The sequence below is a fragment of the Gorilla gorilla genome, chromosome 3 (genome assembly GCF_029281585.2).
Source record: "Gorilla gorilla gorilla isolate KB3781 chromosome 3, NHGRI_mGorGor1-v2.1_pri, whole genome shotgun sequence".
Classification (NCBI taxonomy): Eukaryota; Metazoa; Chordata; class Mammalia; order Primates; family Hominidae; genus Gorilla; species Gorilla gorilla.
Genome location: NC_073227.2, coordinates 156,597,047 through 156,609,916, shown reverse-complemented (window position 1 = coordinate 156,609,916; position 12,870 = coordinate 156,597,047). Strand labels below are relative to the sequence as shown.

General features: G+C 32.2%; 1 long non-coding RNA gene across 1 annotated transcript in view; it reads left to right on the top strand.

The window, feature by feature from the left end:
* LOC129532883 (uncharacterized) overlaps window positions 1-12,870 on the top strand; it is a 218,409-nt gene that overhangs the window by 117,890 nt on the left and 87,649 nt on the right. The window contains exon 2 of the long non-coding RNA XR_010133265.1: window positions 12,579-12,620. This is a non-coding gene — a long non-coding RNA (uncharacterized lncRNA). The remainder of the gene's footprint in view (window positions 1-12,578; window positions 12,621-12,870) is intronic.

Here is a 12,870-nt window from a genome sequence, read left to right as displayed (position 1 = left end):
ATTTTTCCTTTTTTAGGAACTTAACAGCATTTTTTTTTCCTTCCAAATTTATTTTAGGTTCAAGAGGTACACGTGCAATTTTCCACATGGGCAAATTGCATGTCGTGGGGCTTTGATGTATGGGACATTTTGTCATTTAGGTAATCAGCATAACACACAATAGGTAGTTTTTCTATCCTCACCCTTCTCCCATCCCCCACCATGTAATAGGCCCCAGTGTCTCTTGTTTCCTTCTTTGTGTCCTTGTGTACTCGATGTTTGGCTCCCCCTTTTAAGTGAGAGCATGTGCAATTTGGTTTTCCGTTCCTATGTTATTTCACTTAGGATAATGGCCACCAGCTCCAAACATGTTGCTGCAAAGGACATTATCTCATTTTTTAAATAGCTGTGTGGTATTCAATGGTGTATATGTACCACATTTTCTTTATCCTTTAATTTATTATTGCTATAAAGAAGGCATAAATATAGGGATTTAAAAGGACCTATTAAGAAAAAAATTCATCTGATCATTCCTAGGAGAGGCTCAAAGAGTGAGAAAAAGACAAATGCAAGAATCTGGATCCAAGAGTCCTGGCTAGCAGGCGAGATAGGGATGGTGGAGCATTAACACATGTAAGAAACACTGAGACTATGTTTGTAGAATTCTCATCTTATTTTATAGAAAATCTGTATTCTTTACTGTATCTAATACAGTATGTGTAAGCTCCCAAATATGTTCTCTTACCTTAGTTTAAGCTTTACAGAGCCCTATGCCTTTCATAGATTGTAATTTGGTGCTATAGTTTCTCTCTCTCTCTCTCGCTTGCTCTGTCTCGCTCTCTCTTGCTCTCTCTCTCTCTCCTCTCTTTTGCTCGCTTTCTCTTCTGTCTAAAAAAGTTCAAAATAAATTTATGGGCTATTACATGGAACAACTGGGACCTTGTTACATTGTAAGTGACAACATAATTCAATGTAATAATTATGAAAAAATTTTTTTGCAAAACCTAAAAAAATAGTATACTTCATGAACCAACTAGCCTGCTTATATATTTGTATATCATGAAAAAAGTGAAGTACTTACGTCTAGCAACATACATGAATGAAAATGTTCTTAGCTTATGATCTTAACAGGCAAAACCTGGAAACAATCTGAGATACATTATTAAAATGGTTAACTATGTTTTAATTGTTCTATTTTTTGTTTTATTGTTATATTTTTTTTACAAAGGAATACTACAAACAACAAAAGCATTGAATTACACAAAACTAAAGAAGAAGCATATAGTCATTATATTTTATTTAAAGAAATCAGATGCAGAAGAATGTGTTCTGTATGATTCTATTTATGTGGAGTCAGACACAAGCAATGCTATTCCATGGTTATAACAGTTAAAAAAGTAATTATATTTGAGGAGACACTAAGTAAGAAAGTAAATGAAGCAGCCATCCATGTTACTGGGGATATGCCATATCTTGATCTATTATTATATTTTATTATATCATATATAAATATATGTGAACATATTTGATATATATTATATATGTGTATATATGGATATATTTGATAGATATGTGTATATATTGTACATACATAAATCCACATATAATATGGATTCATTCTTATCCACTTTGTAAAATCCATTTACTATACAATTATGTATAGTAAAATTCACAAATTCATCAATCTGTATAATCAAGATTTGTGAATTTTACTGTACATAATATATACATTAAAAATCAATCACAGTCTCAATCTTCAGAGCATTATGAGAAACTTGAAAGCTCTTTAGATCAGTCCACATATACAGCATGGTATCATAATAAAATGTTTTTCTGAAAGTTTGCTAAAAATTGATTTTGTATTTTGTCATTTTTGAAATATATTATTTACTAGGCATATTCTAAGTTCTTTTCCTTCAATATTTTAAAGATGTGTCATTATCTTCCCACTTTCATTGTTTCTGAAAAGAAATCTGCTGCTATCTTCTTTTATACATAGCATTTCTTTATAGCTGCTTTTAGGATTTTCTCTTTATCAGTGATTTGTGGCAATTTTATTATGATAGAATGTGAACTAGGGTCATTTAATTCATGTTTCTTATGCTTAACATTGTGGAAATTCTTAGATCTGTGGACTTATAATTTTAATCAAATTTGAAAAAAATTACTTAAGTATGATTCTTCCACCCCCACTTCCCCTGCTGCTTCTTCTTTTTTTTTTTTTTTTTTTTCCCTTTACACTCTTTTAGGTACTCAAATACATAAGTGTATTAGGCTTCTTGGCATTGTTTCAGAGACCATTGGAACTCTGTTAAAATTCTTTTTGAGGAGTGTCTTTTTTATTCTCTGAGTTTCATTCTGGGTAATTTCTATTATATCTCTAAGTTCACAAGCTTTTCTTTAGGAATGTTTAATTGATTGTAAATCTTATCCAGTGTTTCCAGACATTACAACTTTTATCTCTAAAATATGATTTGAGACATATTTTATACCTTCTGTTTCTATATTTAACATGTTCGACCTTTCCTCTAGCTTTATCAGCATATGAAATTCAGTTATAGTAACAATCTTACTGTACTTATCTGATAATTTTAACATTGGTGTCAGTTCTGGATTGGTTTCAAATGATTGCTTTTTCTCCTCATTATGGATATGTATTTTTTGGCTTCCTGGTAATTTTTTACTGAATCTTATTATTTTAAATTTTATATTAGTGAATACTAAATAATTTATTTTTCTGTTCTTGAGTTTTGTTCTGAGATTTAGCTAAGAAAACATGAAAAGAGTTTGATGTTTTTAGATCCGGGTTTTGTAAACAAGATCAGGCAGTGTTTGTTCTAGACTTAATTATTCCCTACTAGTAAGGCAAGATCTTTCTGAATATTGTGCCTCTGAATTAGGTTTCCATTGTGGTTGGTGGTAACAGGCACTATTCCTATTCCCATGTAAGCTCAGGATACGGTTTATATCAGCATCGTTCTTTTATATCAGTAGATCTCTAGCTGTCTGAGGTTCTCTCCCTTCATGAGTACTCTGCCCTGTGATTCCTATGCACCCTGAACTCAAATTCTCCATTCTATCTCCTCATCTCAGGGAATCCAGCTAGTTCTGTATGAGTTTCCCATTCTTGCACCTTGGCTTGAAACTCTTTCATGGGTGTTAGGTTGTACAATCGTATAGCTCATTTGTTTCCTGCATCTCAAGGATAACTAATAATCATTGTCTGATGTCCATGAAATTGTTGCTTTATGTATTTTGCCGATTTTTTAAAGCGTATCAAGATTAAATCTAGAAACAGAAGTCAACGTATAATATTGGTGATGAAGATTACCACAAAAATATGTTACTCAAGACAGATATTATAAAATTGTTACCCGAAATAGTTCTAGAAGTTTATTTGTCAAATACTGATTTTATAAATAAGAACGTCTATATAAAATATTTAATGAGTTGAGTACATTGATTTTATTCTAGAGTTGGATTAAGGACTCCTACTTGGGGTTCATAGTTTTTTGTGTTTTTTTTTTTTTTTGTCTTTTTAAATGTTTGTTTTGGTTTTGTTTATAGCTATGGCTCATTATCTCTTCAGTTTGGACAATTTTGTTTCGGTTTAGGTTTTGTTTGTACTTTTTTTGTTGTTTTTGTATCTATGTCTCATTATTTCTTCAATTTCAACAATTCTCCATAATGATCTCCTAAACTATTGCTTTCAATGTATTTGCTTTCCTCACCTTCTGATAGTGACATACAAATGTGCTTGATCTTTTTACTCTATTCTTTCTATATCTCTTTCCCCTCTTTGGAATTGTCTACAGTTTTGTTTCTCTCTAATTCTTTCAGTAAAACTCCTTACCAATCATCCGTATTGCCTATGCTCTCTTTGTTGTATCTCATATGCTACTAAATTCTGTAATTGAGTTTTAATTATAGGTATAATTTTTGTAGTTACAGAATATCTACTTATTTTATAAAACTTATTTGACATTCTAATAGAGCAATGTTTGTTTTCTGAAATTCCAAACAATTGTTAAATAATTAGAATTTTAAAAACAAGACATATTCTCAGTTATCTGAAGATAACACAGTAAACACTGGTTGTAGTTGGAAGCATGTATAAAATTATAATAAAAATTACTTCAAAAGTCACTTTATTCAGTATAGCTATATCAAATATTTTACCAAAATAGTTCAAAAAATATGTTAAAATGCATTTGCCATAAATTAGGAAAAAATTGAATACATGTTGTATTAGTTCTCTATGGCTATCAGAAATTACCACACACTTGACTTAAAAATAATTTTATTATCTTACAGAGAAGATAGAAATCCAAAATCAATTTTACTAGACTGAATTCAATGTTAGTAAGGCTAGTTCCTTCTGAAGGCTATGAGAGGAGAATCAGTTTCCTTGTCTTTTTCAGGAAAATAAAATGTGGGTACCTATAATTTTGTCTGTTATCTCTTTTTCAGTATTCAATGTGCATCACTCCAAACTCTTGCTTCTGTGACCACTTTGATTTCTCCTAAATGTGACTTCTCTTGTTATAATGATTGTTGCAATTACGTCAAGGAGAACTATATAATCAAGCAAAGTCTCCTTATTAAAAATCCCTAACTAATTTTATTTGCAAGGTAGTCCCTTTTGGAATATGAGATAACATTTACAGGTTCTGAGGATTATATTGCAGACATATTTGAGGCTATATTTAGAATATATTTGTGGACATATAGGCTATTAATTAGCCTACAGTGCATGTCTTGGTAATCTGGGTACAATGATCTTATACTAGAGATATAGTTGGAATAGCAACTTATATTTATTATATAATATAATTTATTTCAAATATGAGTTGCTATTCCAACTACAACTCTAATATAGTATATTAGATCTAGAACTAGTATATTTCAGTTTATATATCTATATATGCCAATTTTCACAAATATAAATTACTTTGGATTACTTTAAATTATTTCATGTTTTCCTATATACACTATTTTTTCTTGCTGGTTTGGCTATATGTATCGTAGTCTTACTGAAATAGCCTATATTTCTTTAAAAATAGTACTGTATTTGTTTATGGATCCTGGCTTACCGCATCAGCTTTATAGTAATCTCCTCATAACTCTTGTCTGACTCAGTAAACATGGTTTAGAATAAAGTCAAATAGGTGATAAAAAACTTATTTAAGAAAGAATTTTAAGAAACTTAAATTTGAAGTATAGGACTTTGGCTATACCAACTTCTTGACACCAACAGTGCTCTTCAAACAGTCCTAACTTTTTTAAGCGTTAAGAGCAACATATATATTTCAGATTACTTGGTACTGATTTTGATAGAAGAAAATGTTAAATACTAGATGCAGATGAATGACTTGATTATAAAGGCAAAGAGATGTATTATTATTAAGAATAGCCTAAGAGCAACATGGATTCATTCTCCATCCTGCAGAGCAAACATATTAAACAGATTAAAAAAATGAAATGACATAATACAATAAATCATTAAAAATTAGCATAATGATTAAGGAAAAGGAAAGTTACTATCTATAACAAGTGAACAAAATAATATATAAAATGAAGAGAAATCTCTTCTTACATTCAGCTTTCACAGAAGGACACCATTAAAACAGCAAAGCATTTTATTGCACATAGGTTTGCAATATAATGAAAAGGTGAAAATAATGGATAATAAATTATATATAAAGTAATATTCTGAAACTCTTTTCAGTATCTTGGCAATATATTTAACACAAATTATTTAAATCACCAACCTATTTAATCTCATTCCTTATTTTTAAACATCAGGTTTAGGCAAATACCCAGAGTAGTGCTGTGAGTTGAGAATTAGGTTCAGGAATGACCAAAAGGAAACTTCAGCTGCTATTAGCCATAGCAGCGAATCTACAAACTATAAATTATTTTAAGGGAATATGGTTTAAGGTTGTGTCGATTAAGACAGTAGAAGCAAAGTAAAAATGAATTTCTAAATTTGCAAACTATGGCCTTGAGTTAAGAAGGAGAAGAAGGAGGAAGAATAGGAGAGGGAGGAGAGGAAGGATGAAGAGTAGAGGAAGTAGAAGAAAAAGATGAAGACAAAGACAAAGAGAAGGAAGAGGAAAAAGAGAGAAGAAGAGAGAGGGGAAAAGAAAGAGGAGAAGAAAGAATTTGTAAAGGTTTTGGCTTGAAGTGATATTCCTGCCTTGGTCAGCAGGTGTTATCATCAGGTCTAAATTAGAGTTAACCTTTTATTTAATGAATTACATAGAAGGCTGAATTAGTGTTTTGATTAGAACTTTTTTCTTCTGTGGCAGTAATTTTCGTAAGATTACTAAATTCTAGATGTGTTTTAATTAGTACTTTGCTTCCTTCCCTGAAAACAGACTTGGCTTCATAAAAACTCAGGAAGTTGTTGGCATACATGTATTTTCTTGTGTTGGGAAAAGTGATGGTAATAAGATGCTCTGAGTTTTCCCTTTTTTCTGTAACTTCTCTTGAATCAGGTCAGATACTTATGTTACACTTTCAGGCTGACCCATTCTTTCCCTATTATTCTTCTTCCACAATTCCTGCCAAAATAGTCTAGAATGAAAAGTGGAAGGTACTTTGGGTAGTTTCTCAATTAAGGCATAAAAACATAAAACTCATCTATAATTGTAAAGATAAAAATATTAAAAATAAAAAGAAGTATAAAATTATAAAAACTGTTTAAACAGTTTTAACATTTTTTACTAATATTCAGAACTAGATTTAAATTAGATTACTCTTTGTAGTTGGTTCAAATAATTATAAGCACTTTTGTTTATAATGATCTTCATTCATTATTTTAAAAGGGGTTATTTTTAATAATAAGATACATACATGGATATACTCTTAAACATGGATATACTCTTTCAGGGAAGCCCAACTGGACTACTTGCATTAAAATTCCAGTCAAATCACTGAGAAATCATGTAACCCTGTGCTATTTACTTACCTTCTCTAAACTAAAAATATTCCTTCCATATAATAAATATAATAATGGTACAACTTCACAACATTATTATGCAGATTATATGAGATAATCTTTATAATTTTCTTGTTGCTTAGTATAATATTGATTAATTTTCTATATATATTACCAGGAAAATTTAAAAGTATGCCTTTTGATTAGTTTTTAAGACTTTAAAATCAATTGAAACTACCTTTACCTCTTTCCATTAAACAAACTCAGGAAGCATAGCAAGTGATTAATTCAATAAACATATATTGTAATAAAAAAACTCATTCACTCGACATTCTGAATAGACATATGCAATGAAAATTTAATGCAAATATGTAAAATATCTATGCAAATATAACAATAGTCATTGTATTATTGGCACATTTTTCTGAACCATTTAAAAAGTCTGCATGTATTCTATCGTTGTGATATTATAAAAAGAAAACTGTAAATATAGGTTAAATATGTAATTAATTTACTAAAGTATGTAACAATATATAATGCTCTTTTTTATATAAAGCAGTAAATAATTTTATTAGATAATTTATTAATTTCAGCTCATTAGGTAAAAATAATGAAATAAAAGATGTTCTCAGAAAACAAAATTAGAAAATTACATTGTCATTTTCCTCTGATTCTGATTGAACTGAAATATGAAATAAGTATTTGGCTCTACTGAGCAGTTATTTTTTACCATCTTTCAACAAAATGTATACAGAAAAGTAAATTCCCTAGAGCTCATGATGAGTGCGTGCACATTTTTCACTATATTAAAAAGGGTACTGTAAGAGAAAGACATTTGCATCAGAGAAATGACTACAGAACAAAACAGAAAAAAAAATTCCTTATATGTCATCACAATTGATAAACAAATTCAGGTAAAAACTAAACAACTGCACAAATGTAAATTTATTAAATTTCTTTAGGCATTAATTACCTGAGTTAAAATGTCAATGTCATAGAATGAGTCAAAAGAAACAGACATCTAGTGATTTCTGGTAGTTGTCCAGCGGAATATCACTAATTTCAATTTTTCTCTCTTTTTTTAAATTCAAATTATAATTTTATGTGTGCAAGTATGTGTGCAGCTTTGGTATAAGGGTACATTGCATGATGCTGTGGTTTGGTCTCCTATTGACCCCGTAATACCCAATAGGAAGTTTTTTATCTCTTCCTTTTCTCCCACCTACCTGCTTTGGGAGTCCCCAGTGTCTATTCTTACCATCTATTTGTCCATGTGTACCCAATTTTAAGTTCCCATTTATAAGTGAGAACATATTGGTATTTGGTTTTCTGTTTCTGCATTAATTACCTTGGAATAATGGCTTCTAGATGCATTCGAGTTACTGCAAAGGACATGGTTTTTCACATCCTTGGTTAGCTGTATTCCTACTTTTGTTTCTTTTTCTTTTTTGTAATTATTGTAAATGAAATTGCATTCTGGATTTGGCTCTTGGCTTGCATGTTACTAATGAATAGAAATTGTAATAAGTTTTGTACATTGATTTTGTATCCCAAAACTTTACCAAAGTAATTGATCAGGTCTAGAATTCTATTGGCAGATCCCTTAGAGTTTTCTAGGTATAGACTAATATTGTCAGCAAAGGGAGATAATTTAACTTCCTCTTTTCCTGTTTGAATGCCTTTTATTTCTTTCTCTTGCCTGATTGCTCTGGCTAAGACTTCCAGTACTATGTTGAATTGGAGTGGTGAGAGAGTACATCCTTGTCTTGATCCAGTTTTCTTTCTTTTCTTTTTTTTTTTTTTTTTTTTTTTGATACGAAGTCTCACTCTTGTCACCCAGGCTGGAGTGCAATGGCGTGATCTTGGCTCACTGCCACCTCCACCTCCCAGGTTCAAGTGATTCTCCTGCCTCAGCCTCCCCAGTAGCTGGGATTACAGTTAGCCGCCACCATGCTCGGCTAATCTTTTGTATTTTTAGTAGAGACGGGGTTTCGCCATGTTGGCCAGGCTGGTCTAGATCTCCTGACCTGAGGTGATCCACCCGTCTCTGCCTCCCAAAGTGCTGGAATTACAGGCACGAGCCACCACACCTGGCCGATTTTATTTATTTATTTTAATGGTGAAATAGTATTCCATTGTAAATATATACCACCATTTTGTTGTTGCTTACTTGGTTGGTTGGTATGGTCTTGAACTCCTGACCTCAGGTGATCTGCCCGCCTCAGCCTCCCAAAGCGCTGGGATTACAGGTGTGAGCCACCGTGCCCATCCAGTCTTGTTCCAGTTTTCAAGGGGAAATACTTCCAGCATTTTCTCAGTTAGTAAGATTTTTTTTGTGGATTTGTCCTATCTGACACTAAGTATTTTGATGTATGATCCTTGATGCCTAGTTTGTTAAGGATTTTTATTATGAAGGAATGTTGGATTTTGTTGAATTTTTCTCTGCGTCTATTAAGATGATCACGAGGTTTTTGCTTATAAGTCCATTGATGTGGTAAATTACATTTATTGATTTGCATATATTGAACTAGCCTTGTATCCTAGGAATAAAGCCTACTTGATTGTGATTAAAATAACTTTTTGATATGTGGCTGAAATTAGTTTGCAAGTTTTTTCTTTTTTTTTTGAGGATTTTTGTATCTATCTTCATCAGGGATATTTGGCATATATATACATATATATATTTTTTTTTCCTTGTGTCTTTGCCAGATTTTGATATCAGGATGGTGCTGGCTTCATATAATGACTTAGGGAGGAGGCCCTCTGCAACTTTTTGGAATAGCATCAGTAGAATTTGTACCAGCTTGTCTTTGTACATCATTTAGAATTGAACTGTGAATTTGTCTGGTCTAAACTTACTTTGGTTGGTATTTTTTCTTATTACTAATTCAACTTTGTAACTTATTATTTTTCTGTTCAGAGTTTTATTTTTCCCCTGATTCCATCTTGAGTTATTATGTCTTTCCAGGAATTTATCCATTTTCTCTAAATTTTCTAGTTTGTATGCATAGAGGTATTCATAATGGTCTCTGAGGTTCTTTTGTATTTCTTTGGGAATGGTTGTAATGTCCACTTGTCCATTTCTGATTATAATTATTTATATCTTCTTTCTTTTTTCTTAATCTAGCTAATAGTGTATACATTTTGTTTATCTTTTCAAAAAGAAAACCAAAATTTTTGTTTTTTCGATTCTTTGGTTTGGTGGGGGGGTCTCAACTTCATTGTTCAGCTCTAATTTTAGTTATTCATTTTATTCTGCTAGCATTGGCATTAATTTGCTCTTCTTTTTCCAGTTCCTTTAGGTTCGATGTTAGCTTGTGGATTTGAGAGCTTCTAACTGCTTGATGTAGGCATTTAGCACTATAAATGTTTAACACTGCTTTAGCCATATCCCAGAGGTATTGACATGTGTCTTTATTTTGATTTGTTTCAAATAATTTTTTGATTTCTGCATTAATGTTATTTTTTATCCATAAGTCATTCAGGAGCAAGTTGTTTAATTTCCATGTAATTTTGTAGTTTTGAGAGTTCCTCTTGATATTGATTAATAGTTTTATTCCACTATTGTCTGAACATATGCCTGGTATGATTTTGATTTTTTAAAAAAATTAATCGAGACTTGCTTCATGAGTGCATATGTGATTAATCTTAAAGTATGTTCCACATGCAGATGAGAAGAATGTATATTTTGTAGTTGTTGGGTGGAGTATTCTGTAGCTCACTATTGGGTCCAATTGGTCAGAGGTTGAATTTAAGTCCATAGTTTCTTTTAGTTTTCTGCCTTAATGATCAGTGTAATCCTATCCGTGTGTGTGTGTGGTGGAGCGAGGGGGCTTGAAGTCCCCCAATATTATTGTGTGGCTGTAGAAGTCTTTCATGAGTTTGGGTCCTCCAATGTTGGCTGCATATATATTTAGGATAGTTGAGTCTTCTTGTTGAATTGAACCTTTTATCATTATTTAATGCCCCTCCTTGTCCTTTTTTTTGATATTGCTAGTTTAAAGGCTGTATTATTTGATACAAGAATAGTGATCCCTACTCATTTTTGTTTTCCATTTGTGTAATAGATCTTCATCCTTTTACTCTGAACCTATAGATGTCATTACATGTAAGATGGGTCTCCTAAAGACAAAAGAAGGATGAATCTTATTTTCTTATCCAATTTGCCACTGTTTGTCTTTTAAGTGGAATGCTTAAACCACTTTAATATTGATATATTTATTTTTGTTCGTCTTGTAGTGATGCTACCTGGTTGCTTTGTATTGTCAGTTGTGTAGTTGCTTTACAGAATCTTTGGGCTATGTATTTACATGTGTTTTTGTGGTAGCAGATATCATTCTTTTCTTCCCATATTTAAAACTCCCTTAAGCATCTCTTGCATGGCCAGTCTGGTGGTAACAAATTCCTTTAATGATTGCTTGTCTGGGAAATGTTTAATTTCTCTTTTGCTTATGAAGTTTAGTTGGTGGGATGTGACATTCTTGGTTGGACTTTCTTTTCTTTAGAAGTGGTAAGATTAGGCCCCCAATCTCTTCTGACTTGTAAGGTTTCTGCTGAGAAGAAGTCTGTTATTAGTCTTACTTTATTCCTTTTGTAGGTGATACAACCCTTTTCTCTAGCTGTCTTTGAGATTTTCCTTTCATGTTGACCTTGGAAAGTCTGATGACCATGCCTTGGATGATTGTCTTGTCTTGTGTAGTATCTCTCAGGAGTTCTCTGAATTTCTGGAACCTGTATGTTGACCTCTTTAGTATGATTGGGAACATTTTCATGGGATGTATCCTTGAAAATATTTTTCAAGTTGCTAACTCCCCTTTCTTCTATCTCAGGAAACCCACTGAGTTATAGGTTGCTTTATATAACTCTGTATTTCTCAGATGCTTTGTTCATTTTTTACAATTCTTTTTTTTTTTTTTTTTTTTTTTTTTTTTTTTTGTCTGAGCGGGTTGATTTGAAGAACTGGATTTGAGCTCTGAACATTTTTTCCCTCTGATTGATCTAGTCTGTTGTCAAGGCTTCCAAATGTATTTAAAAATTCTTTCAGTCAAGTTTTCAATTCCAGAGTTTCAATTTGGTTCTTTCTTAATATAGCTGTGCTGTCTTTCAAATCTTGAATCATTTTGCCTGCTTCATAGGATTGAATTTCAACTTTCTCTTGGATCTCATTGAGTTTCCTCATCATACAAATTCTAAATTCTGTCTGTCATGTCAGACATTTCAATCTGGTTATGATCCATTTCCAGAGAGCTAGTGTGATCCTTTGGAGGGTAAGGAAAGACTCTGATTTTTTCAGTTGCCAGCATTCTTGCTCTGATTCCTTCTCATCTGAGTGAGCCTAACACTTCTTCTTCTTTTGTTTGAATTTGCTGTTGTTTGGATGGGTATTTTTTTTTTATTCTTTCTTCCCTTGAGAATTTGACTCTAGTTTATGTTCTGGTTAGCTTCTTTACTTAGTGCTTCCAGAAGGCTAAGGCTCTGTTCTGGTCCCTTGGTTGTAGGTAGGTTCCTATAGTGGGTTTAACAAGTATTGCATGTTGAAATAATATATTTTTGTTAGATGGTGTAACTCAGGCTATAGTCCCATAGATGGCACATAAAAATAAGGCCTGGCATATTGCTTCTTATTCATCTACATTTACCTCTTTTTGTGTTTCAGTGCATTTGAAGCAGTGCAGTGGGAAGGGAAGGTAGAGAGAAGGTAAGAGATAACTCCTTCTCCAAATGCATTTTGGGCCTCAGTGGTGTCTCCTTTAATTGCTGGTTTCATGCCCACAGTTTCCTTGCCCCAAGGGGTCTTTGGTGGGCTGTTCTTCCTCCTTCCTTATGGGTGGTGCATGCTAAAAGTTTGGTCACCAGTAGACCTGTGACTTCCTGGGGACTTACTGATCCTCTGTGTTTGCTATAGTCAGAGTGGGTTATGGGGTATATCTGCAATTGGTCTGGTGGTG